General features: G+C 41.6%; 1 long non-coding RNA gene across 1 annotated transcript; it reads left to right on the forward strand.

The window, feature by feature from the left end:
- Positions 1–19: 19 nt before the first annotated feature.
- On the forward strand, positions 20–25,564 carry LOC148127223 (uncharacterized). Its single transcript, XR_015742109.1, has 3 exons — positions 20–286; positions 22,024–22,076; positions 25,142–25,564. It is a non-coding gene; the product is annotated as an uncharacterized LOC148127223 (long non-coding RNA).
- The last annotated feature ends 18 nt before the right edge of the window (positions 25,565–25,582 follow it).

The following is a 25,582-nucleotide window of genomic DNA, read 5'->3' on the forward strand; positions in this document are numbered from 1 at the left end:
CTGTAGAGTTGCAAGAGTAGAGTAGAGTAGAGTAGAATTGAAATAGAATAGAATAGAAATAGAATAGAATAGAAATAGAATAGAATAGAAATAGAAATAGAAGAAATAGAGTAGAGTAGAATTGAATAGAATTGAAATAGAGTAGAGTAGAGTAGAATAGAGTAGAGTAGAGTAGAGTAGAGTAGAGTAGAGTAGAGTAGAAGAGAAGAGAAGAGAAGTTGGAAGGGACCTTGGAGGTCTTCTAGTCCAGCCCTCTGCCCAAGCTGAAGAACCTCTACTACTTCAGGTAAGTGACTCTCTGGACTCTTATTTAAAACCTCCAGTGATGGAGCACCCACAATTTCTGGAGGCAAGCTGTTCTACTGGTTAATTGTCCTCACTATTAGAAAATTTCTTCTTAATTCTAGGTTGCTTCTCTCTTTGATTAGTTTCCAACCATTGTTTCTTTTTCTTGCCTTCTGGTGCTTTGGAGAATAATTTGACCCCCTCTTCTTTGTGGCAGCCCCTCAAATACTGGACTACTGCTATCATGTCACCCCTAATTCTTCTTTTCTTTAGACTATCCAAACCCAAATCCTGCAACAGTTCTTCATATGTTTTCATCTCCAGGCCTTTGATCACCTTAGTTGCTCTTTTCTGAACTTTCTCCAAAGTCTCAACATCTTTTTCGTTCTGTGGTATGGTGACCAAAATTGGTTGTAGTTTTTCCAGGTGTGGTCTTACTAGGGTTTTATAAAGTGATACAGGAGAGAGATTGGAGTACCATTTGTCAGAAATGGTGTATGGTCTCCCATTTGAGCGGGGGGTTGGACTAGATGACCTATAAGGTCCCTTCCAACTCTGATTATCTGTCATCTGTTAAAGTCCCGGTGATTCCAGCGGCGTATGGCTATACAAATGGCTATACAAGTTCAAACCAGGTTGATCAAATGTTGAAATAGTGGAGTTTTCTTTTTCAAAAGCAGCTACCAAACCCTCGTGTTCCTGTGTTGCAAATGAGTGGGTGGGTGGATTCCAGCTTTGCATCCTGCAAAATAGAAAACCGGCTGGTGAGGTTTTCACTACTGATAGGCCTCAACTTATGACCATAATTGAGCCCAACATTTCTGTTGTTAAGTGAGAAATATATTAAGTGAGTTTTCCCCCATTTGATGGCTTTTCTCACTACATTTGTTAAGTGAACCACTGCAGTTCTTCAGTAAATAACATGGTTGTTAAATGAACCTTGTCTCCACATTGACTTTGCTTGTCAGAAGGACACAAAAGGGGATCACTTGAACATGGGACCCTGCAACCGTCAGAGGTGCGAATCAGTTGACAAACATCTGAGTGGAAATCACGTGACCATGCGGATGCAGCAAAGATCCTAAGTCACTTTTCTTCAGTGCTGTTGTGACTTCAACCAGTCGCTAAATGAACTGTTGTAAGTCGGGGACTACCTGTATAGTTTTCAAGGGACATGGAAGAACTCAGAGTCTAAGCCCATGATGGCGAACCTATGGCATTTGTGCCAGCATGTGAGCCACAGGCAAACTTACCTCACTGTGCATGCGCGTGCCTCCGGAAATACAGGAAGTGACAAATGGGCCTATTTTTCGGCCTGCAAAGCCTGCAGAGGCCTTCCTCAAGCCTCTGGGAGGCCGAAAAAGGCCTCAAAACGGGCCCAAAATCAGCTGAAGAGCAGTGCAAGTAAGGGAGAAGCATGGGAGGGGGGAATTGTGCATGCATGCTCAGGAGACGTGAGGACCCCTGCATGCATTGCCTTCTGGGTGCTGGGATGCGAGGGCAGAAGCGCAAGCGCGCGCACAATTTTTGGCACAGGAGCCCAAAAAGGTTAGCCACCACTGGTCTAAGCTAAGGCTGGGTTTGCATAATCCTGCAAGGCTTAACGCGACTCAGTTTTCTGCAGTTGCACCACATGGAATGGTAACTGCTGAATTGTCAGATTCACAGTAGATCAAAATGGGTTGATCAGTTGGATTGGAGATGCAGACTTGGAAGGATAGTATGGACTGGCTGCTCCAGCGGCTCAGAAATGGCAGCCACTTTGATCTTTATAGTCTACAAACGAGGTATCTAGTCTGCTGCTTAGGCTGTGTCTGGATTCCATATGGCATTTCTTTAAAGGCATAGAAAAGTTGGTTAATAAATTTCAGTTTACATTTCGTTGGTTTGTGACATCAACTGCCAGTAGGAAAAAAATCACAGGAGATCTAAGAAACTTTAGTAAACTGTGCAAGTTTCATTATTTTGTGTTATTATTTATTATTTCATTACTTTAGTGGCTGTGCAAGTTTCATTATTTTGGCACATTTTGGAGGTGGGGCAGGAGAATGAAAAAGTCATTCCTGATCAATATGAAATATATTGTTTGCACTTGTCCAAGTTCCAAGTCCAGCTCTTACCTAAGTGATAAAATGACAAAGTTTAATTTCCATTAAAATGACCAAGGTTAATTTCCATTATGGGGTTACTTATTCATTCCCGAGCCCAACCCCTCAGCGGGATTTGTTGCAGACAGTTTATTTTGGGGGGCCATTAATCCCACCAAATTTCATAGAATCAAGACTGGTGAGTGTAGAAAGTTAGCACCAATCCCCCTCCTAGAAGAATGAAATATTCCAGGAAATATTAAAAAGGCAGAATGTTATACCTTCCTGGATGAGAAAAGGAGAAACATGCTCTTGGAAAGCGACCTCCACCTTTGTTAATAACCCCAGAAAGACAAAAGACATGTTATCTACAGCACAAAAGACCTTCAGCTCCAGGGTGATGGGATTAAGACATGGCCCTCAGGACATGATAGGATTAAACCTCTACTCATCTCACCACATGATACCTGGGAAAATTACATCACCCAACAAGATTCAATCAAGCTTGGGACTCAAGACAACCGACAAAGTTACCCTTGCATGGCCCCATGGGAGTCTGACAACCAACCAGGATACATTGCTTGCCACAAAAACAGGAACCAAGTTCAAAACCCAACAGAGGTTATGAATCTCTCTCCCTCTTCTCACCCATGTGTTCCATTTTACCCAGGACCTCAAAGCCATGTGGTCCTGTCCTCCATTAAGCCATCTTTCCAAATAGCTTCCATGTTTCCAGTGTCTTTCTCCCCACTTGGAACTGAACCCAGATGGACATTTCTTCCAACAAGGGGATCCTGGAGGTTTCTATTCCAACCTCTTGCCCTAGAAGGTTTGTCATCCTGCATATGGTTCATAATAAACACCTACGTGCATTCTCACCTTTGTTTAATTTGGGTAATTTAAAAGTTGCAATCCAACAAAAGGGAAATCCCACATTTCAAAAACAGACTTGACTATCCCATCAAATTCACAAGTGAAGTGATGGAGAATCAGTGGTTGCTGAATGACAGTACCCAAATGTTGGCCAAGGTTGGTGAGACTGCCGGGAATTATAGTTATCCAGCTTATGAAAGGTCACCAATCTCATGCCTGATAAGCACTTGCTTCAAATATATGCAAAAATCATGGGCAGCTATTGTCGTCCACTGGTACATAAAGTAAAAGACACAGGGAAGCAATTGTACTATCTTGAGAAAGAACCTCAGAGAAGCAAAGAAACAATTCACAAGAGCAATTATTTACAATAATAGTATGCAATTAAACATGGCTTAGGTAATAAGCAGGTAATAAGCACCTGCTGTTGGACAGGAAACAATGCAAGCCTAAATAATTCAAATTGGACTTCCGTGTAAATTCTTGTTTAATTTTATGCTACAATCTCCTTTTGTTATTCCTTTGTTAAAGGATTAAAGCTTTCAAAACTGCAGAATATCCTGGGAGTTTGAAATGTTCTTGCCCTAGTTACTAATTTTTAAGCTTGGATTTCTTTGTTATTTTATTTCATTTTCCTCACTAGTCCATAGCCCAGCCAAGGAAACGTGGAAATAAACAAGTTTGCTTGATACAGGTTTAATGAAGACTGAGGTCTGGCACAAATGAGTCCTTAGTAGTTGCAAAGTTAGCGCTGGGAGATACTGCCTACCAGCGCTGTAAATAACCATAACATACCCACGGCCCCACCCCGCCAGCATCCATCATCTCTCAGTCTTCCTCCTGGTTTCTGGCTGCTTCGCAATCAGCGCTAGTCAGCTGTTGTTTGGAGAAGGTACGCAGCCTCTTTGTGATCAGTGCCAGTGTGCCGGTAGGGAAGAGTAAGGAACCAGGGCACCATCCAGCCGGGCAACCCACCATTCACCGGACCCATGCTGTTCCTGCAGCTGTTTCTGCCTTCCCTTCATTCCCCCCAGGTTTGGCAGTGGAGCCAGGGTTGGACATTTGGCCACTCGATGACCCAGCCGGTTACACTGAAAAGAGTGGAGCATCTGCCACCTGGTTCCTCCTGGTAGGATCACAACTGGAGCAGCACGGGGATCTCTGGTTGCCCCCTCCACCAAACCCCGAGGCCTGTTACCCATATCTCCCCTGCCATGCCATGGTGAAATGCTATCTCCATGTAATCTACCAACAGACTAATTGGGCGGATCTTTTGGTGTTTGCGGAAGTGGCATATAACAATGCAGTGCATAGCAGCACCGGGTTCACCCTGTTCTGGGTAGTCAATGGATTAGATTTCATATTAGATTTCATCCTGAATAACCGCAAGATCCCTTCTCTCCTTGCCAACTCCAAGAGTGGATGGGTACCACACAAAGCGTATGGAGCGCGATGAAGGCAGCCCTAACCAAAGCCGCTGAGGCATACAACGCCCAGGCGTACAAAAACCTGGCTCCTCACAAACCATTCCAGATGGGAAGTAAAGTGTATCTCTCAACCAAATATCTCCAGTTGAAAATACCCTGTGAGAAACTAGGTCCAAAGTTCCTTGGTCCTTTTCCCATTGTAAGGGCAATAAATCCAGTCACAGTGGAACTAAAGTTGCCTCACATGTTAGGACATATTCACCCTGTCTTCCATAGCAGTTTGCTCAAGCCAGTAGAGGATACTCACATTAGGACCCCACCACGGCCGCCTGGACCCGCTAGCGGGGATCACTATGAGATAGATCGCATACTAGATTCCTGGGTCCACAGGAGCCAAATACAAATACCTCGTGTGATGAAAAGGGTCCCCTTCGACAGACGCCACTGGGTGGCAGAGAAAAACATGCGGGCTGCTCAGTTGATCCACAAATTCCATAAGGCCTATCCCCGTAAACCAGGGGGAAGGGCTGGGACCCAGGAACCCATGGTTCACCACAATTAACATATGTCTATTTACTGTCTTCCAGGTGCGGCCCTGGTAGGGGGAGCCACCTGTCAAGCCCTCACCGGGTTGCCAAACCTGGGGGGAAGACAGAAACGGCTGCAGGAACAACGTGGGTCCGGTGAATGGTGGGCTGCCTGGCTGGGTGGCGCCCCAGTTCCTTACGAAGTGAGGCTGCCTGCTCATGTGATGACGGCTGCCTGCTCTTCTCTTCTGCGGCTGGTGCTGATTGAGAAGTGGCTGTGCGCCTTCTCCAAAGCGGTCACCACTTCACCTCTGGGAGCAGAATGTTCTGCAGGATAGGGGCAACAGCAGATAAGACTCTTCCTGGACCCCACCAGTTAAAAACTTTTAGCTCACAGGATCTGCAATGTATTTTCCCTGCTTGACTAGGTAGGGAAACAAACTGGTGCCCAATGCAATTCATGCAGCACATGTGCTACTGTCTGGGTGCCCAAGATTTTCCTGGCTTTTCAGAAGTTGTAAAAATATGGCTCTGTGTCCTTGCTTGTGGTTCCTAGTAGTTAAGTCCCCAGGCTAGAAAGTGGTTGTTCAAATCCTTAGCCATGAAAGCCAGCTAGGTCCGAGGGTTCTCAATCCCCAGGCCGCAGCCCACTACAGGGCCATGAGGCATTCAGAACCAGGCCACCAAAGCATGCACACACATCTCCACTTGTGCGAGCAGTGAGTGAGTCTTTGCCTGTACTCTCCATTGGTGCAAATGGAGCTGCGCCTATGCATACGCTTGCTGCCGCTTGTGCCAAACCATCCCCTCTCCCCCTCCCCTCTGAGCTGGGTGACCTTTGGCCAGTCACTCTCTCTCTCAACCCAACTCACCTCACAGGATTTTTGTTGTGGGGAAAATAAGAGGAGGAAGATGTGTGTGGTATGTTTGCTGCCTGGAGTTATTTGTAAAAATAGTAACGGTGGGATATAAACAAATAAATAAAAATAGCTCCCTGAAAGCCCTCCCCCCCTTTCATTAACTTTTGACATCGAATTTTAATCATCCTCACCATATATATGTGTGTATATGTGTGTGTGTGTGTGTGTATGTTTTATTACTTTTTTTGCAATATTGTGTTTTATTACTTTTTTTCCATATCACCCAGATAACCTCTGTGAGGGAAATAGACAGTTTTCAAAAATAGACAGACAGACAGATAGAGAGACAGATAGATAAAGTAAAGGTTCCAATATACTTATCAATTGTAAATGTTCCTATGCTTTTACAGTGCTTTCAGGAAATGTGATTTTCTCAATGCCATGTGCACATTAGTATAAGATGCCTTTCTGCTTTCTAAGTTTTCAATGAGAATATGCAGATAAGAACAAGTGATGGTATGTAGCCTGTGATTTTCAAATTTTCTCTTTGGCTATATAATGTAAGAGAGATTGGCTCAGGCTTTGATCTTTAGTACTTAAGTTTAATGTTACAATTTGATGAAGTGAAATGTTTCAGCCATAAGACTTGGGTATCATGAAATACTCTTAAATAACTACTTTCTCACTGTATTTTTATATCAAAATCCCTGCATTTTTAGTATGGGGGCGAGGAGCATTCGGAATTAATAGAAATGTCTAGCTATCTGTGGCTGATGTTAAAAAGCTATGCAGGATCAGAGCAAGCTAATTAATAAGTAGGAAAGTAATAGGAAATACAAGATCTTAAAACTTGTATTTAAAGTGGGGGAATCCATCCTGGCATGGACAAATGACTTCTGTATTGTCTACCAAATAAACCTCATGGATGAACACTCAACAGAATTGAATCAAGGGATACATAATTTGTTTGCAGCTTGATATGGGCAAATAATTGGACTATTACTGATTTAGCCTAGCCAGCAAATCTCTTAAGCCGACCCTGCCAGGACCCTAAAAGCTGATTAACTGATCCTTGAGTTTTTGATAGACTTCAAGCACCTGTCAGCTTGACTGCTAGTATTAACCACTAGAGGTCGCCCAAAGGTAACAAAATTGATGATACATGTGAGTATGTGTGTAGTGCCCTAGAAATTAGATGTGGGGAAGGAAGGAAGGAAGGAAGGAAGTTAGTTCGAATCAGGAGTGTCTGCAGGACATGATCCAAAAAGTCAAAAGTCAATTTGGCAACTGTAAGGATACGATCAAAACTCTACTGCATCTGTTTTGAAGGTATGTTGCAGAAATGTTCCTGACAGATACCCTTCACATGTTACAGCAAGCTTGCGCCAGCCTGCTGTAAACATATTGAACAAAAACATACTGGCTTGGAATTATGGGAGTTGTAGCCTTTGCAGGCTCCAGGCTACAGAAGAATGCTTCATTCCACAATACTTTCCCTAGAACTATAATTCTCTCTTATTCTTCATTCAAAGTGTTGAGAATATATTTTAACGTACCTAGTATACTGAGAGAAATACCAGTGTGTCAAACTTGTTTTAAAAGCTTCTTATTGTCCCTGGGAAAGTATGTCCAGTCAAGCAAAATAGGTTATACAGACTAGTTCCTTAATATTTTAAACCCCAGCCATGAAGTATCCAAACCCAGAGAAGTCAACTGAGTAAAACACCTTCAGGTTATCTTGCATGATCGACTATCACACCCACAACTTCATTCAAATGTGCTGCCCAGGAGTAACTTTGAGCCAAGATACATGGAGGCAATGTTGAACCTGCTGAGCCTTATGCATCGTAGGTGCTGCGAGGCTCATTAAGTGCTGTATCTGTTAAGGATCTAACTGTAAGGTTAGTGATGCACCCCGACCAGAGGTGGTATTCAGCAGGTCCTGACCAGTTCTGGAGAACCAGTAGTGGAAATTTTGAGTAGTTCAGAGAACCAGCAAATGCCACCTCTGACTGGCTCCACCCCCATCTATTCTCTCTGATCGGCTGGGTCCTTTGTTGCCCTGCACAGGAGAACGGAGCTGGAAAGCAGGTTAGTGGGGTGGGGAGGAAATGGAGATTTTACAGTTTCCTTTCCCTGCCACGCCCACCAAGCCACACCCACAGAACCAGTAGTAAAAAATTTTGAATCTCACCACTGATCCTGACTTTACAGTTGAACAAGCTAAACAAGCTGAAACCACAAGAGGCCTCCTGGGCCAGATGTGCTCCATAGTTTGCTACCAGGAATTGGAGACTTGGGCAGTCCTTCCTTTGAAATAGCTAAATACAGGTAGTCCTCAACTTACAAGAGTTCATTTAGTGACCATTCAAAGTTACAGCACCACTGGAAAAAAGTGACTTGGGACCATTTTTCACATAACCGTTGCAACATCTCCGTGGTCATGCGATCAAAATCCAGCCACTTGACAACTGACTCATATTTATGACCGTTGCAGTGTCCTGGGGTCATGTGATCTCCTTTTGTGACCTTCTAACAAGCAAAGTCAAGGTGTAAGCCAGATTCACTTAACAACCTGTTATTAACTTAAGTACAGTGATTCATTTAACAACTGGCAAGAAAGGATTTAAAATGGGACAAAACTCACTTAACAAATGTCTCACTCAGCAACAGAAATGCTGGGCTCAATTGTGGACATAAGCCAAGGACTACCTGTAAATTGCTCCAACTTCTCTTCTGTTACAGATGTAACACAGGACTGATTCTTCTCTTCAAAAGTCTCCCCTGTGTCACTGATTTTCCTCCTTGCCCTTTGGCCTCCAAAGTTAAGTTCCCTTTTTGGCTAGCATTCTCTTTCTTCCTTATTTGCCAGGTTCTGATGCCCCCAGTGTTTCTTCTGACATGCTGTTATTGTTAGTGCAGCTTATAAAGACACAATTCGCCATTTCTGTGCTAGGGAATGGCATAGTAATTGAATCTCTGTCTCCATTTGTGGTAAAATAAAACTTCCATGCTTTACATTTAAGCAAACGTTAAGTTTTCATTTTGCCTAAAGGTAACACAACATCTGCTGTACTTTTGCCATGGCTCTGCACAAGGTTCTGTCTTTTCACAAGTGTCAAGGGTATATTTAAGTACTATTTTTATACGTGCATAGCACACATAACAACAAACTGGAATTCATTTCCGAGTCAAGTAATAAATTAAGATCTCTCAGTGACATAAGAAATGGCTCTTTTCATAATCCAATTCTGTTATGTTTCTTCTCATTATAATATACTTTTTTGTCCGTTGGCTTCAAAAAGGACTTATTTTCTCTTTTTTTGCATCAGTTTCTTCCGATCTATTTCGTGTGTGTTGATCCAGGCTGAAGAAGGTAGCTGTGGCAAACGAACTGATCAGTCATGCAAAGCCAGATACTGAGAAAAAGCTGCAGGCAAAAATCAAAGAAGCCTACAAACAGTATTTCCTATACTCTGGATTGCGTTCCTTTGAGTGGGGTGTTGTGCATTCCAGAATGGGTTGGAAGGAGCATTTTAGAATGCTGTTTTGAGTGCTATTTCTGGGCTTTATCATAGCAGCTGTGAACCAAAACTGAGAATGACAAATGACTCAAAACTTAGGAGCTATGACGGACAGGCTAGTGCCTAAACCTTCTAAGTTACTTCCTCATGCTCCATCCTCTTTCTGAGTCATATTTCCCCATGGCTGTTCTTACTTTTGACTTCGCACTTTGGCTGACAGACCAGCATGTTGTTCTTATATTCAAGGTTTCAAACTGAGACTGAAGCTCACTTTCTGCTCAAGCCACTGCTCATGGCCCAAAAGAGGTAGGAGTCTGATTTGTTTTAGCATTATCTTAGACATGAATTTGGCCTTTCTCGTGGCTCTTGTGGAGTGGGTACTGGAGATGAGCTTCCTTTCTCAAAATGTTTTATCAGCGTGGGAATAGTACTAAAAATTCCATGTAAAGAAAGAAATATCTAACCCACATAGAGATTTTTTTTTTCCGGTAAGCAATTTTCTGAATGACTCAGAGGAGAGAACTGGAGCTTGCCTGAGGAATGAATTGATTTTCCCCTCTCTCTTCCTCTGCTGAAGCAGATTATTCACCATTTTGAAGTAGGTCACCACTTCTGAGAAGTTTCTTTGGACAAATTCCTCTTGAATTTTCTGTTTTCTGAAATGTTTTTATGGTGTGGCTGTGGCTCCCTGATTTTCCCTGCATGATTTGAGATTTTTAAAAGGGGTAAGCAAATCCATGGAGAGTGAACATGGCACTTAAACAGATCTCCAATATTCAGAGACAGGTGACAGAGATAAGCAAGGAAGATGTTTATCTTCCTCATGCCCTGTTTATTATTTGACTGGCTGGCAAGCTGTGCTCAGTTATATAGAGATTTTGTCTGATTCACCCAAGTGAAGCCTTGGGTTCATACATTCATATGTTAATTCAGGTACACTGGTCTTTTCCAAGTGCACTGGGCTACATCTCCCATCATTGCTAGCCTGGTGGGGGTGGGAACCACATCTGAAGAGCATCAGGCTGGGAAAAGCTGGAGCCTTAGAATATAAATCATTAATCCTGAAGATTTATGGCACATGGCAACAGTCGTCATAGCAACTGATAATGAATTGGCTGCCCATGTAGTGCAAATAATAAACTGGCTTTCACTGAAAAGCACAGTGTAGTAATTAGGAATTTATTTCACTGGGGCCATGAGGCATGCCATAAATACCTTCCTTACTCTGAGGAGTTTGGTTTTGCTAACATGCATCAAAGAGCAACTCACAGTCCAAAGGGAAAGGGGGTTTGGCACAGAATAATTCAATTATGGAGTAACGCAAACCTTTGGGGAAAAAGGATGTTAGAATTTTGTCTAATTGATAAGGTATCAGGGCTATTTTAAAAAATAGCTGTAGCAACATTGTACCTTGCATGGGCTAAACAATCCAAAATACACATTCAATAAAGATATATCCTGCGTTATTGTGAGATTTATTCAAATATATCTCCTACTACTAACATTACTGCTAATATATTTGACATTTGTTATGCTTCTCAACTCTGCAATATGTTTTGATGTGTTTTGCATTCATCCTTTCCTCTGCCCAAGAACTATGCCCCCTTAAAAAGAGTTGTTTGCTGTCTGTAACATCTTGTAGACCTAGAAAATGTTTTCTCTAAATTGCGGAGAGCGTTGCAAAACTCTTTTGTCCTGTCTCTACTACTGCCCACTCTCATTTTCAAACACAATGTATGGAGTGGTAAGGTTTCTGGCAGGATCACTATCGGCTTTCTTGGAACTGGCCCTGGTGCTGATCAGCTACTTTAATTCATGGGAAGGGAAACCCCAAATCTTTACCTTTTTGGCTTTAAATCACTGCATGCCTTGTTTTTATTCAGTTTTTAAGTATTGTTAACCAGGGTCAGGTATATGAGCTGGGCAGCCATATAAATTCTATAAATAAATAAAGGTTGTATATTGTGCAAGTCTAAAGGAATTAGATATTGGCCAGTAGGTATATATGCCCAAATCTGCAAAGTGAGCTGCCTAGTTTCAAAATAGCATTCTCTTTATTTTTAAAAAGGGGGAAAAAAGGAAAGTGCTTTTGGGTTTTGCAAGAGCCTCCTCCCCAAAATAGCATCAAATAACAACATGAAAATAAGGAACTTAACATTAAATGAGCAATGTTCAGCCTTATTCCAGGCATATTTCAGTGCAGTTCTAAATTATATCCTTTATATATTGTAATTAGCACTGTTTTTAAGGGGGCTTTTCTAAAGGGATAAATAATGACAGAATTGGACTCAATGATTCATACAGTGTTTCTGCTGGTTGAGTAGTTGGTTAATCAGCTAGGCCTGTGAATTAACCCTGGATTCATGATCTGATTAATCAGAGTTAGTAACAGATCTGGAAAAATGTTTTAAACATGCAAGGAGAGATATTAGAGGTGGGAAGGTGGGAAGAAAAAATAATTGACTATTCATATTTTTTCCTATCCCCCATATAGGATGAAATATGCATTTTTTGTGTATGACTAAAAATGTGAAGGCCTTAGAAAGGGCGGGGGGGTGGATATCCAATTAAAGGTCATTCAGGTAAAATTTATTTGGGTCAGAACAAGCACCGGTATTAAATAAGACAATCCAATCCAATATAACCAGCAAAGTTAAGAAGAAAAAGAGGAAACTGAAGAATTAGAACGTTTTAAATGCAATTTACAGAAGGAACAAGTAAAGAACTTAAAAAGAAAGGGAAAAAAATACCAATCAACTTATAAAAGATGAGTTCTAACCAAACAATGAATAGAGCTGCAAGCAATAATTGCAAGAAATTTGTCAAATGTTCTAGAGTTATTTGTCAAATGTTCTTGAGCTGTAAGCTAAAAAGAAAGAAATGAGCAATGTCCTCAGCTGACCTTACATAACTATGGATCAGGAAAGGAATAATTAATCCAATGTGCCATGTCATCTAAAAAGTCACTGCAAAACGGACTCTGTTCCCTCCAGGGAGCATGGCCAAAGACATTATTGGACTGGAACAGTTTGAAATCTTCCTTCTAAATGGGAAGGAAAGCAGGACATTATATTGGGCACAGTAAATGCTTCCCCTGAAATGGACAACATCCCCTCCTTGCATGAGGAAATGGTCTTTCAGGCAAATCCAAGGCATATCAAGTAGGGGCTTGGAACAAATCCTGAACAGTAGTGTCAAGGGCCTGTTATTTGCAGCCGAAGGTCTTCCTGGGCCAAAGGAGATCAAGCACTTAACCAGATAACAGTAATGTTCTAGATCAAACACACTTCCTTCCTTCCTTCCATGTGCATGAGATCAGAGAGGCCAGATTATGGTGCAGAAATGTAATTTAAATTCAGAATTTCAACTGACTTGCATATTGAATATCCAAAATAATTCACATACTAGTTGTGATGACCCGGGGCATGGCACAAAGGCAACACAGGCAAATAAGCAAGAAGAGTCCCTTTATTATCTCCAACTTTGCCCCCAATGTCCAGGTTACCTTTGGCTGGAGAAAAACTCTCCCAGGAACAGCTTTTAACTGGAGAAAATTCAGTCCAAAACAAGGTACATACAGACTGTAACTAAAAATCCAAACAAACCGTGCGGCAGTAATTAACTTGACAGGGCATGAAAAGGACTTTCAGACTTGAAAGCACAGCAAAACTCACACAGATGGGAAGATGCCAGGAACACAGATAAGCCATGACGATACCAGATAAATTCACAATTTGCTCCTAACAGTTTGCTGCACATAGCTTCTCCTTTTAAACACTGTTTTCCTAGCTGCTGCTAATGAAGGAAATCAGGGCCCTTTCCTTCCCCAAAAGCCACCCAACTCATGTTGCTCCATTTTCCATTCCTCCCTGCATGCCCTAGGATGAAGAGAGGGTGGGCCTCAGTCTTCCTCTGAATTCCCTCTCCCTTGCTCTACCTCCACCTGCTCTGCCCAGCCGGACTTTGCCCTTCCCCAATTTCTTCCACAGCCAACAGAACCACACTCCCACTCCCTGTCAGCTGTTCAGCCTCCCCCTCTGACTCAGATTCCGACAGGGGAATGACACTAGTCTTAGCAGAGGGCTGGAGACAATGGGGCATTCATGCAACACCTGTAGAAAGTTGAACTGCCTCAATAAGATTTGATGATCTTGGTGACTTCTGGTTTGCCAGGCTTCAGCGATGGCAGGGATTCGCGATCCTGCGCGATCCCTGCCATGCTAGCCGTCTTGGTGCCTCCGATCCTGATGGGTCTGGAGAATAAGGCTGCCCCGTAGAGGCAGCCGAAGACAGGGGGGATCTGGATAGGGGTTTGGAGGTATCGCAGACCCCCTCCCCAGCCGGCAAAACCCCCTTTTCTCAAGGCGGTGGAGTGGTGGTCTGTAATATCCGCCACAAAGAAGCTGGCAGCTGGACAAGACTGTGCAGGAGGAAGGAGAAAGTTGTAAAGTGAAAGTTTTTTTTGCTGAACCAGGACTTTTAAGATACACTTAATACCCTGAAAACAAGGATCTTTTGGATGATACATTGTTTCCAGTGGAGATTTTTAAAGCGGCAAATGGAAGTGCTGAAAGGGAAAGTTTACTCTCCCTCCCTTACGGAGTTAACAAATGGACACTGAAAAACCTGCTTTTTTATAGAAGGTAAAAATTTAAAGCTCTTTGTTACAAGTGGGAAGGGAGAGGACTGGAAAAAAAAACTTATATTAAGATTTTGTTGGAGGAGATGCCTTGAAGATTTAGAGACTAGAAGTTAATTGCAATAAGGCTTTAAAATACAGATTGGGTTTTTTTTTTTAATTGATATTACCCCAGGAAGAGAAATTGCAAAGGTGCTCTGTTTGGACTGCTTGATGACTCTGGGACTTTGGGGAACTGTTTTAAGTTTTGAAATATCTTGGTTGGTTTAACAAGAAGAAGAGGAAAAAGAAAAAGAAGAAGAAAAGGTTTATAATGGCTTTATCTCTTGATGAACTAAGAAAGGAATACGGAAAAACAAAGAAAGAAGGCAAGGACACTGTGGGAGAAGCCTTTCACTTTTTAGAAATGGCGCTTGCTATTTACCAGCAAACTCAGCAACAGGTGGAGGAAGCAGAAGAGGAAGAAGCCATCTTTAATGAATCAAAAAGTTTGATCAAGAAAGAAAAGAGAAAGAGAGGAAGGAAAATGAAGGACTTAAGACCTAAAAAAACACCCAAGAAAGAGAAAAATAAGATGCAAAATCAATACAATGTTAGAAAGCAAAAGAAAAGAGGAATACAACAGAGAGGGGAAGCTAAAAAGGCGGAGGTTAGGAGAGGAGGGGGTAAAAAGGCTAGGTGGGTTAAGAAAGAAAGGGAAAAGGGGGGAAAAAGCCACAAAGGTATGAAACCAGATGGGAAAAAGCAAAAAAAATTTAGGGATAAAGGGTAATGCATAATTTAAAAAAAAAAAAGATTCTGCAAAGTACATATGTTAGTACTGTAGTATTTGTATTAGAAATAGAAAATTAGAATTTTATAAGATCTAATAAAAGATTAAAATATTAAAATGCTTAATAATGATAGATTCTAAGATTTAATAAAATATTAAAGGAAATGTTTAAAATATTTAGTTTAATTATAGAGTTTAATGGGCTGTTGTGTGATGTTATTATAGATTTATTATTGCAGCATCTGTTTTTGAAATAGACAATTGGAATGTTACAAGATTTAATAAATTAAAATATTAAAATGTTTAAGATTTAATGATAGATTTTAATATTTAATTATGTACTTAACTATTTTATAGATTTGTTCTTTTTTTTCTTAAAATTTAGTAGGTAGAATGTACTAAGCAGAATCAGACTGGGATCTTGGTGTTATTTTAAATCTTAATCTAGGGGAACGATAGAAAGGCATCATACTCCGATTAGTGATTTCAAGAGAAATTTTCTTTTTTTTATTATAGAGAATGAGATAAATGGTTAATCGGAAAAGAATGGACAAAAGATACAAGTATAATGATTTAAAGTAAGATGAAATAAATAAAATAGAATTAAGAAGATTGAAAAGCGAGGAGGAGTTATATAGAAGATATAGAATGGTAAATAAGATAGGTAATGGTATATAAGATGAGCATGAATTTAATTGAAGTCCGTACAAAGAGAGGTAATTTGGGGCCAAGCCACTTTCTAAAAAGAAGTTTTATGTTTTTGTGTTTTGTGTGTTTATGTTTGATTGAGAATTAATAAAACCTTGGAGGAATGTCAGATGAGAATAATTGTAAACAAGTCAGAGGGAAATATAAATATGATGACTATAAAACAGATAAATATAGAAAAGAAATGTAATTGAATAAGAGTAAAGAGAAATAATGAGAAATTTGTTAAAAGATACTTATGTGTCCATATGGAAATGGGGTAAATTAGAATTATGCGGTATAAAATAATGTTTTATCTGCCTTGTAAAGATTTACAATGGAAAGAGGTTTTATGTTTTTAATGTTTAATGATGTTTTGTTTGTCTTTAAAATTAATAAAATTTGTTTCAAAAAAAAAAGATTTGATGATCTTAAATGATAATATCAACTGCCTGTTCCATGCAATAGATTTCTATTGACTTAGTTGTAAAGATTTTTATGGCTACAAGAAATATGGTTACAGGTAGGCCTCACTTAGCAACCACAATTGGGATTGAGAACTCAGTTGCTAAGCAAAGTAGTTGCTAAGTAGAAAATCACAGGATTGCAAGGGGATTATTATTACCTTACTTTGCTTTTGGTCATTAAATGAAGCGATGCAATAGCTAAAGTAGCTAACTAAATAAAAACTGACTTACCATTTCTATTGACTCTGCTTGTTGTAAGCTAGTACTGAAGCACACAAATGGTGATTACATGACTGTGAGATGGTCCAGTGGTTGTAATTGTAAGGATTGGTCAAAAAGTAATTTTGAATGGTCTCTGCATGAGCCAGTCTGTAAGCAAGGACCACCGTATTTCATTGTGATGATCAGAATGAAAGATGGCTTTTGGAAACCTGTAACTTCAGCAATAATGGCCCTCGGTTGTTCATTTCAGTGTTAACACTTGGAAGGATACCTACATATCCTAAAATCCTGGATATTTAATTTTTTTTTATGCCAAAGCCATGAATTTTGCTGGCAAGGGAAGGTTTGTCTAGAGGAAGCATCTATTCCTGTTTTGTTATAATTGATGAGTTTCTTCTCTGCCATATTGGGCAAGAACATGAAGATTTTCTCTCATCAAAGCTTGTGTTACAAAAAGGATTGGTTTCTCATCAGATATACAAGCACCGATAAAGCTGTGTTGTCTAACATGGCAGAGGGGCAGTACAAGATACTATTGTGGCAAAAGACCAAGTTGGTTTACAGACATTTGATCAATGTCTATTTTACATCAGTTAATAGATCTGACACTTCAGAGACCCTTCATTAGTGTCTAATTTTTCATCATTTTACAGAAAGCACTGTAGCCATCCACACGGCAGCCTTTATGACAACTATATTGACTTAAAGGTAACATTGGCTCAATCCCCAAATATAGGCTCTGAAAGCAATTGGCTGATTGATGATGATGATTCCTGCTGCTGTTCAAGAAATCCTGTGACAATATCCTATGCAGGATCACTATGACTGCACAGATCGTATTTAACCTGCAGTTATACTGTATTTTTAAACAGATGAAGCAAGGATCTTTCAAAATGTATAATTCACTTGTCAAAACCAGTTACAGGATGCTTTTCCTGCAAAAATACCTTTTCCCCCAACATTCAAATACTTTGGACTATTATTTTTTTCAAAAAAAAAAATCTTTTTAATGAGTTTTCCCAAAATGCCGTCACTCTGCTAAACAACTAATTCCCACAACACTGTCAAACTACTTAATAAGACTGTATTATTATTATTTGCATCCTTCCTATGACTTATATCTCCTCACTTATAACTATAACCGTGTTGCTTGTATCTTTACGATTTATATTGTTCGTTTCCTAGTATGATTTGATTCGTTATTAGTAACCTATGACTATCACAAAGTATCTTATGATTCTTGATGAATGTATTTTAATTTTTTTCCTTTATGTACACTGACAGCATATGCACCAAAGATAAATTCCTTTTGTGTCTAATCACACTTGGCCAATAAAGAATTCTATTCTAAAGAATTTTATTCTAAAGAATTCTATTCTATTCTATGAAAAGTTGAAGACAATGTGAAATACACTATTACCTGGCCAGGATTCTTCCCACATGATTTCTAAGATCTGTGTAATGAGGTGATATGTTTTAGTGTTTGTTCTCTGCATACTTGAGAAGAAGCAGAAAAATGCAAATGAAGCATGAAAGAATAGAGTGCACTTTTCATTTCATCCAGGGGACACGGCCATTTAAAAAGAGAATTCAATATTTTCTTCACGGGTAGAGTAGCTCTTGCCCTCATTTGATCTCAAAGTGGATGGATCTGTTACCATCCACCTCAGAGGACTGTAAACAACAACTTCCTTTTACTTTTGTGGGGATCAGGAACAAAGAGCTTCTTACCCTATTTCCTGAAATGTTCAGGAGAAAAAATAGAGTAAAGATTCTGAAGCTGGATAGAACCTGAGTCCACCTGGCCCTGTGACCTTCAGGCCTCTAAAAGGGCAGCCCTGCACAACAGAAATAATCATTTACCAAGAGAGAAGCATTTGAATTTATTTGAGTACAGGAAATGTATCTATATTTTTAGCTGCACTCATTTATCTTCATAACTCGTGTATAACATAATTTATATCACTTTCTGGCAGAAACCTTTCCATCTTTGGCAATAAACGTGAAGAAACTTATCGGCTAAATTTGAGGGACAGGAAGGTGTTTTTCTATCCATGATTAAGCCTACACCTACTTTGTGATTATGACTCTGTGAGGCAATTTTCTGAAGACATTATTCTCGTACAAAGAGAAGACTGATTTATGATCCTGATGGCATCATTTAGGATTAAAAGTTCAGCTGGAACTCAATTTGAATTCCATCCTTATTAGGAGAAAATGATTGATTCCAGGTGATTGAGAGCAAGATGTTAACATCTTTGGCACAAACACAAAATCTGCACACATTAAACAGGTAATCACAATTGTCAACAGGGGTTATAAGCAAAAATCATGATCACATGCACTCAATATGATGAACCTATAAAATTCTATCATAATGTATTGGACATTAGGGTTCACCCATAGGTGCTGCACCAGGCCTGAGAAATGCTCTTTGTGCAGTAAAGTTAAGATGCTCCCTTACAGATTGAAGGGTACAACTTCATTAAGAAAAACAGATGTTGTGGGCCTAAGAAGGTTAGCATAGGCCTGTGCTGACTGGCATTCCATGCCTAGGCGTGGTGATATGCTATTGGTTCAGACTGGTTTGGCTGAACCGGTAGTAAAAAAAAATCCCCTCCAATCAGCTGAGAGGAGGAAAACAATCAGCTGAGAACTTAAAAGACTGAACAGCACATGGGAGGGTCACCCCTAGCTTTTCGTTTCTCCATCCTCTCAGCTGATTGGTTTGTTAGGGGTGTGCATGCATGCACGCATGATCACCCACCGAACCAGTAGTGACTAAAGTAGGATCCCACTACTGATGCTTAGGAATATTTTTGCCTTTAACAAATACTATTTGCAAACTGTTCTGAACCAGACAGCAACGGCTGTGACAAGCACCAGGCAAGAGAACAATATAGATTGCCCAAATATAATATATTCTAAACTTTGCTTTGTAGGAAAATACAAAACGATGAAATCAAAAGGATAATCAACCAAGGATGATGGCAAACATGAAATACAACTAACATTGTATTTCATGGTTGCCATCAAGATGCCTTTGAAAAAGTTAAGGTTGGACAGGAAGTAGTGACACTCTTCAGCTCATGCATACACCAATATTGCATCATATTTCATATCTACTTATATTTATATCTATATATATCTATACCTATATGATATGGAGAGGTCTATTTCTAATAAGAAGGTAATAAACCATTACAGGTTTGGCATTCATTAATTTGACTATTCTAGCATTAAGGTAAGCCAATTTAGCTACCATTTCTGCACTTTGTGTCAGCACATTCTATTCAATTTCTGCACAAGGTCTGTCTATCTACCATTGTCTATTTAAGAGAATGGATTGGTGAAGATTGATGAAGAGTGCTAAAATTAATATGGTAGCAAAATGTATCTTTCTGATTCACAAACACTTCATTCTCTTTAAAAAAGAAAGAGAGAGAGAAGCTGCTTGCTTTCTATCAGCGGGGTTCTTTTCAATATTTCTTTGAGTGACATTTTTTGTTGAGAAATGGCAGAAGACATAGTGCTTCAGTGCAATGATGGGATTGAAAATTTTTTACTGCCAGTTCTGTGGGTGTAGCTTAGTGGGTGTGGCATAGCTTGGAGGGCGTGGCAAGGGAAAGATACTGCAAAATCCCATTCCCTCCCCACCCCACTAACCTACTTTCCAGCTCCATTCTCCTGTGCAGGGCAACAAAAGAAGACCCAGCCAATCAGCTGGGACTTGGGAGGCAGAGAATAGTTGGGGGCAAGGCCAGTCAGAGGCGGTATTTGCTGGTTCTCCAAACTACTCAAAATTTCTGCTACCAGTTCTCCAGAACTGGTCAGAACCTGCTGAATACCACATCTGCTTCAGTGGGGTTGCTTGTATATATTTTCATCACTCTGTCCACATTCCCTGAAAAGAAAACGCCTCATAATTCTTCCCTTTGGGTTTCACAGAAAGCCAGGAAGGCTGCAGGAGGACTCACATATTACAGAAATTGTAATCTTATTTGGGGGAAAAGATCAAAATAATTTCTCTTCTGTCAGACTGAATAAAAAGAGGCACTCAGCTGTGAAGTGGACAACATATAATTTTAATAAATAAAATAAAAATGTGGACTTTCCTTGGATTTAAAACCCCATCAGTTTAGTGTAAGTGGGCAGAACTGTAGCAGAAGCATATTGTTAAGTGTTTCCATTGCTTCTATTTAAGCAAAAAAGAGCCTGCCGGGATCAAAATGATTTATAACCCCATAAATCTGCTGTCATCAAGGAGTGTTGTAACTTGTATGGAGATGTTGCATTGCAGTTGGCTTTGGTTTGTCACTTAGGCTGACCAAGTCAAAAGGTTTCCTGACTGGACTGACTAGGTGAGTGGCAGCTCTTAATTAGATATAAAGCATTACCATCTCTTAGAGAATTGCCTGTCAGTTTAATCCATGAGGGAGACAGGCATATCTCTTCCCTTAAAATTATGACTTGAGACACACAGGCAACAGCCATAAAAGTGTGGCCTTTTTCAGCTGAACTACCTTCTTCAAAGCAAAGTGGAAGGTTCAAGCCAAGATCTCTGGGCCATGTCAAGCAAACAAAAGACAATAAAACACATGCGAATGGAGTCAGGGTGTCTATACAAAATCTGCTTTGGGCTCCGGATAACGCTGTGTCATTTCAATTGGCAATGCAATATAAGGATCAACCTAGGCCTAATTTAGGGCCTGTGGCTAAGGTAGGAAGCAAGGCGAGGATCTCTACAGAAAGAGCTTTCCTTGCTTTCCTCTGAGAAACAGATGTTTGTCCTAGAGGGGTAGTGGCAGTTGCAGTAGGTCAGGTGGTACTTTTATCCTATATTTGCCTTACTGTTTCCCTTTTTTAATGCAATGAATCCTTCAGTGGAAAGAGAAAATAGAGGGAGTCATCCCAATGGATTTTCACCTGTGGTCTGGCTGTCAAAAATCCAGGAAAGTTAATAGCACCCTTAATTTTAGGTCTCTTTAAAAATGTTTCTCAACTAGCCGGTAAAGCTTTATCTCCCACCACAAGGGGGCGCAACTGGTTTTTCAAAATTTATTACCTCATGATTAGTTCCCCATAAAAATTATGCCTGCAGAAAAATAACTGCAAGTGGATCTCTATTGGGTGATTGTGGTGGATAGCAGTCAAAACAATGTTACCTTTATATTGCACCTGCAATATTTAATTTGTCCCTTTTGGTTTGAGGCAGGTGGACAAGCCAATCAGGTGAATAGATACGTCCTACCAATAATTTTGGAGAAATGTAACAATGACAGAGGTGGAAGGGACCTTGGAGGCCTTCTAGACCAATCCTCTGTTTAGGCAGGAAGCCCTATATCACTTCCAACAAATGATTGTCCAATCTCTTCTTTAAAATCTCCAGTGTTGGAGCATCCATAACAAGGATAGTGGGGGCATTATATTTATCTTAATGTAAGTAACCTTGTGATTTGGTGTAACAATTCCATACTATTCAATCAGGTGCAAACCATCAGAACAGTTCCAAGAATGGGTCAAATGGGTGTTTTTATTGCTTGTTGAAAGGTGTCAAAATGCCTTTCTTTCGAGGATTTGATTTTCCCACTGGGAGAGGTATGGCGCAAGGATACGGACAACTGCTTGAAAGTTGGATCTTTTTATTTTTCAGGAAGGCGGGGGACAGCGAGAAGTCTGCATTCCTGGGCTAGCTAGCTTCTTATGGTAAGTCCCTGGGTTTTTATACCCTTTTCTCCCTTTGTAAGTTAATTTTGTGTGAATGTTTGTATTTGTGCTTAATGTTTCAAATCCTGTTTGAGTTTGTCTTTATTCCCACCGGAGGGCAAGCTCCGCGGAGTGTGGAAGGCAAACTTCATGGGGTGGCTAGATTGTATTATTGGTTTTCTCTAATCTCTTTTAGCTTTAAGATAGTTTTTCATATTTGTTCTGTGGCAATCTCCTGTCTGTCCCTTTTGTAATTTATATTTTGTGTCTTTTGTCTGTTTGTTTTGCTTATTAGGTATGTCCTGTGTTTGAAGGGTTTTCTAAATTATCTTTTTGTTTCCTTTTCTTATTTGTCTAGTTTTCTTAATTACTTAGGCTTTTGTCTATAGGGATTCTTTAATACCTTTTTATTTGATTCATTTTCCTATGTAAGTTTGTTTTATGGCTGACCTGATGTACCCCTTGGGCTTTTCCTGTTTTTGTGACACTACTGTCTTCGTGAAGTTTCCTTTCCACATGCTGATCACCAGTTTACAAGAATCTCCACTTGGAAATGGGAGATATAGACTAAGGCAGGGGTCTCCAACATTGGGAACTTTAAACCTCCAGGCTTAAAGTTCCCAAGGTTGGAGACCCCTGGACTTAGGGACTGATCTCAAACATTGAGTCCAATCTGGAATGTCTTTTAACCCCACCTCCTCTCAGTTCCTCCTCTCCTTCAACCAACAGCTCTACCATAGTTTCTTAACTGAACAACAGAGTTGGAAGGGATCTTGAACATTTTCTAGTCCAACCCCCTGATCAAGCAGGAAACACTATCATCTCAACATCTTTTCTACCATGTTTCTCCAACAATACAGTCTCTACCAATAGGAAGGCCCAGCATGTTTTATCGGCATAAAATCAAAAATCATAAAATCAACCACCCCCGGAGAAGCGCCCAGCTGCCATCCCTGCTTGGCGCCGGGAAGAGCGCAAAGAGCTTTGCCTGGGGCATCCAGCATAGCTGACAAGCAGGCCCTCCTGCCCGGCGGCGAAGCTCTGGCCAAGGCAGCGAGCACCTCCCTGCTGGATTCTCCGCTTATCCTGCCAGGGCCGCGCCAGAGCCATGCGGGCTGGGCAGAGCCGGGAAAGTGAGCCACGGATGCGCGCCCACCTGCCAAGCGAAAGAGCCAGGCCGACCCAAGCTTGGCTTCCTTCCCAAGTCCCTCCAGCCCAAACCCGAAGGGGCCACTGGGAGAGGCCGCCTGAGGCAGTGATAGCGCCCACCCATCCGTGGACAGGGAGGCAAGGCGACAGCCTGCGCCGCGTCCTCCTCCGAGCTGAGCCCTGCTGAGTCAGCGCCTCTGCCCGATGCCCATTCCGCTGCAGCATTTGGAGCTGCCGGCGCATTTGGAGATGCGTAGGGATGGGGACAGGCTGGGCAAGGGGTGGAAAGGACGGGCAGCTTCGGGCTCTCTCTGCTGGTCAGGGAAGCAGCGCTGCCATGACCTCACCTCCCTGTCCACAGATGGGTGGGTGCTATCACTGCCTCAGGCAGCCTCTCCCGGTGGCCCCTTCGGGTTTGCGCTGGAGGGACTTGGGAAGGAAGCCAAGCTTGGGTCGGCCCGGCTCTTTTGCTTGGCAGGCGGGCATGCACCCGCGGCTCACTTTCCTGGCTCTGCCCAGCCCACGCAGCCCTGTTGGGATGAGCGAAGGGTCCGGCGGGGAGGCACTCGTTGCCTTGGTGAGAGCTCTGCTGACGGGCAGGAGGGCCCACCTGTCAGCTGCGTTGGGCACCCCAGGCTAAGCTCTTCACGCTCTGCCCGGTGCCAGGCAGGTATGGTGGCTGGGTGCTTCTCCCGGGGTGGGCCGATCCTGCGCTGAGGCCCGGGAGATTCGCCTCCCTACGTGGGGTTGGGCTGCCCTCTCGGGCAGGGGAGTCTTTGTTGTAGTAGGGTGTCGTTTTTAAAAGAATTGGCTTTACCTTCGAAGGCAAAGGGAAGGCGGCAACAGGAGCGCCTGAAGCCAAGTGTCTCTGCTGTGCTCCGGTTGCAGGGAGGAGCCCTGACTGGCCGCACGTGGCTGTGCCAACGCCAGAGCGTTGCTCTAAATGCCACGGCAGCAAGGGAGAAGGGAAAGCAACAGTAGCAGAAGGTCTGACGATACGTAGTGCCCCACCAACGCCGAGGTCAACATCCAAGCCGTCGCTGCCCGCCCACTCGAGGATGCAAGGGGGGGGGAATTAAGTCACCCCCCAAAAGACGGCCTAGCCGTTTTTTCGGGGGTCAAAAAAAAAATAAGGCCCAGCCTTATTTTGTGAGAAACACGGTACTTTGGGGCAACCAAAATTGGAGGCAGTATTCCAAGTGTGGCCTTACCAAGGCATTATATAGCAATAGCAGTTAGATTTTTATACCGCTTTATAGGGCTTTATAGCCCTCTCTAAGTGGTTTACAGAGTCAGCATATTGCCCCAACAATCTGGGTCTTCATTTTACCCACCTCAGAAGGATGGAAGGCTGAGTCAACCTTGATCCTGGTGGGATTTGAACTGCCAAATTGTAGACTGCAGCAGAAGTAGCTTTCAGTACTGCACTCTAACCACTGCACCACAGAGGCTCCATATATTGTTGCATTGTATAATACCTCTGTATTCTACTAACAGAATGGCAGAGTATCTTCTCTTGACAATAGAGGCCAGGGCACCATGACTCAGGAATTTAACTGTATTTGCTAAACTAGAAAGCCCCTGAAAAAAATTGGCCTTGCTGCTCTTACGAGATGTTCATTCAACAGCGGTCAGACATCCCCAATTCTAACCCCAAGGCTATTTTGCACAGGTATAGCTGATCTGATATCATGAATCAAATGGTCAAACCTGGAATGAATTTCTCTGGAATTTGGATCAGGACAGTTGTGTTTCATTTTGGGTGATTAGTGGAATGGTGCCAGAAACCTGACATTGTTAGGCAGATTCTGCACCTGTCACATGCTAAGTAAAGCTCAGGAATTAAAAATCCGTATTTTGGAACACATGCGTGGGATAGTTATTTATAACCTGGCTTTTGCTGTGTTCTGAATTAGAAACCACCCCTGCCATTGATGCTACCTGTCACCTACACCATCCTACAGAGTTCCTGTATTCAGATGTTCTGGATGTAAAATGGAATAAAAACAATTCCTCTGCAAGGGCCCTGGTGACTGGAACAGGAAATCCATTCCAGATAATTTGTGAAAGAAAAGAATGCTAATATCCGTGTCACTCTTTAGGTGCCATTTGAATTCTAAACACAGATACTGCCAATAACCGGAGACCTCTGATGACGTGGAGTCAGAAGACATGAAAAGGCAGGGCTGCTTTTCAATAAAAGAGATGTCTTTCCTTCTCTTGAGCATTTTTTCCCAGGTGAATCTGGCAGACAATGATGATCAAGCAGGTTTTCTCTTCGACAGTAGGCTTAAGAATGATTTAGCTAGAGAGGGAAACAAAAAAGATTTGGCGAATGACACACACAAAAATCTCCT

Source organism: Pseudonaja textilis, chromosome 2, assembly GCF_049901715.1.
Source record: "Pseudonaja textilis isolate UNSWEBS1 chromosome 2, rPseTex1.2, whole genome shotgun sequence".
NCBI lineage: Eukaryota > Metazoa > Chordata > Lepidosauria > Squamata > Elapidae > Pseudonaja > Pseudonaja textilis.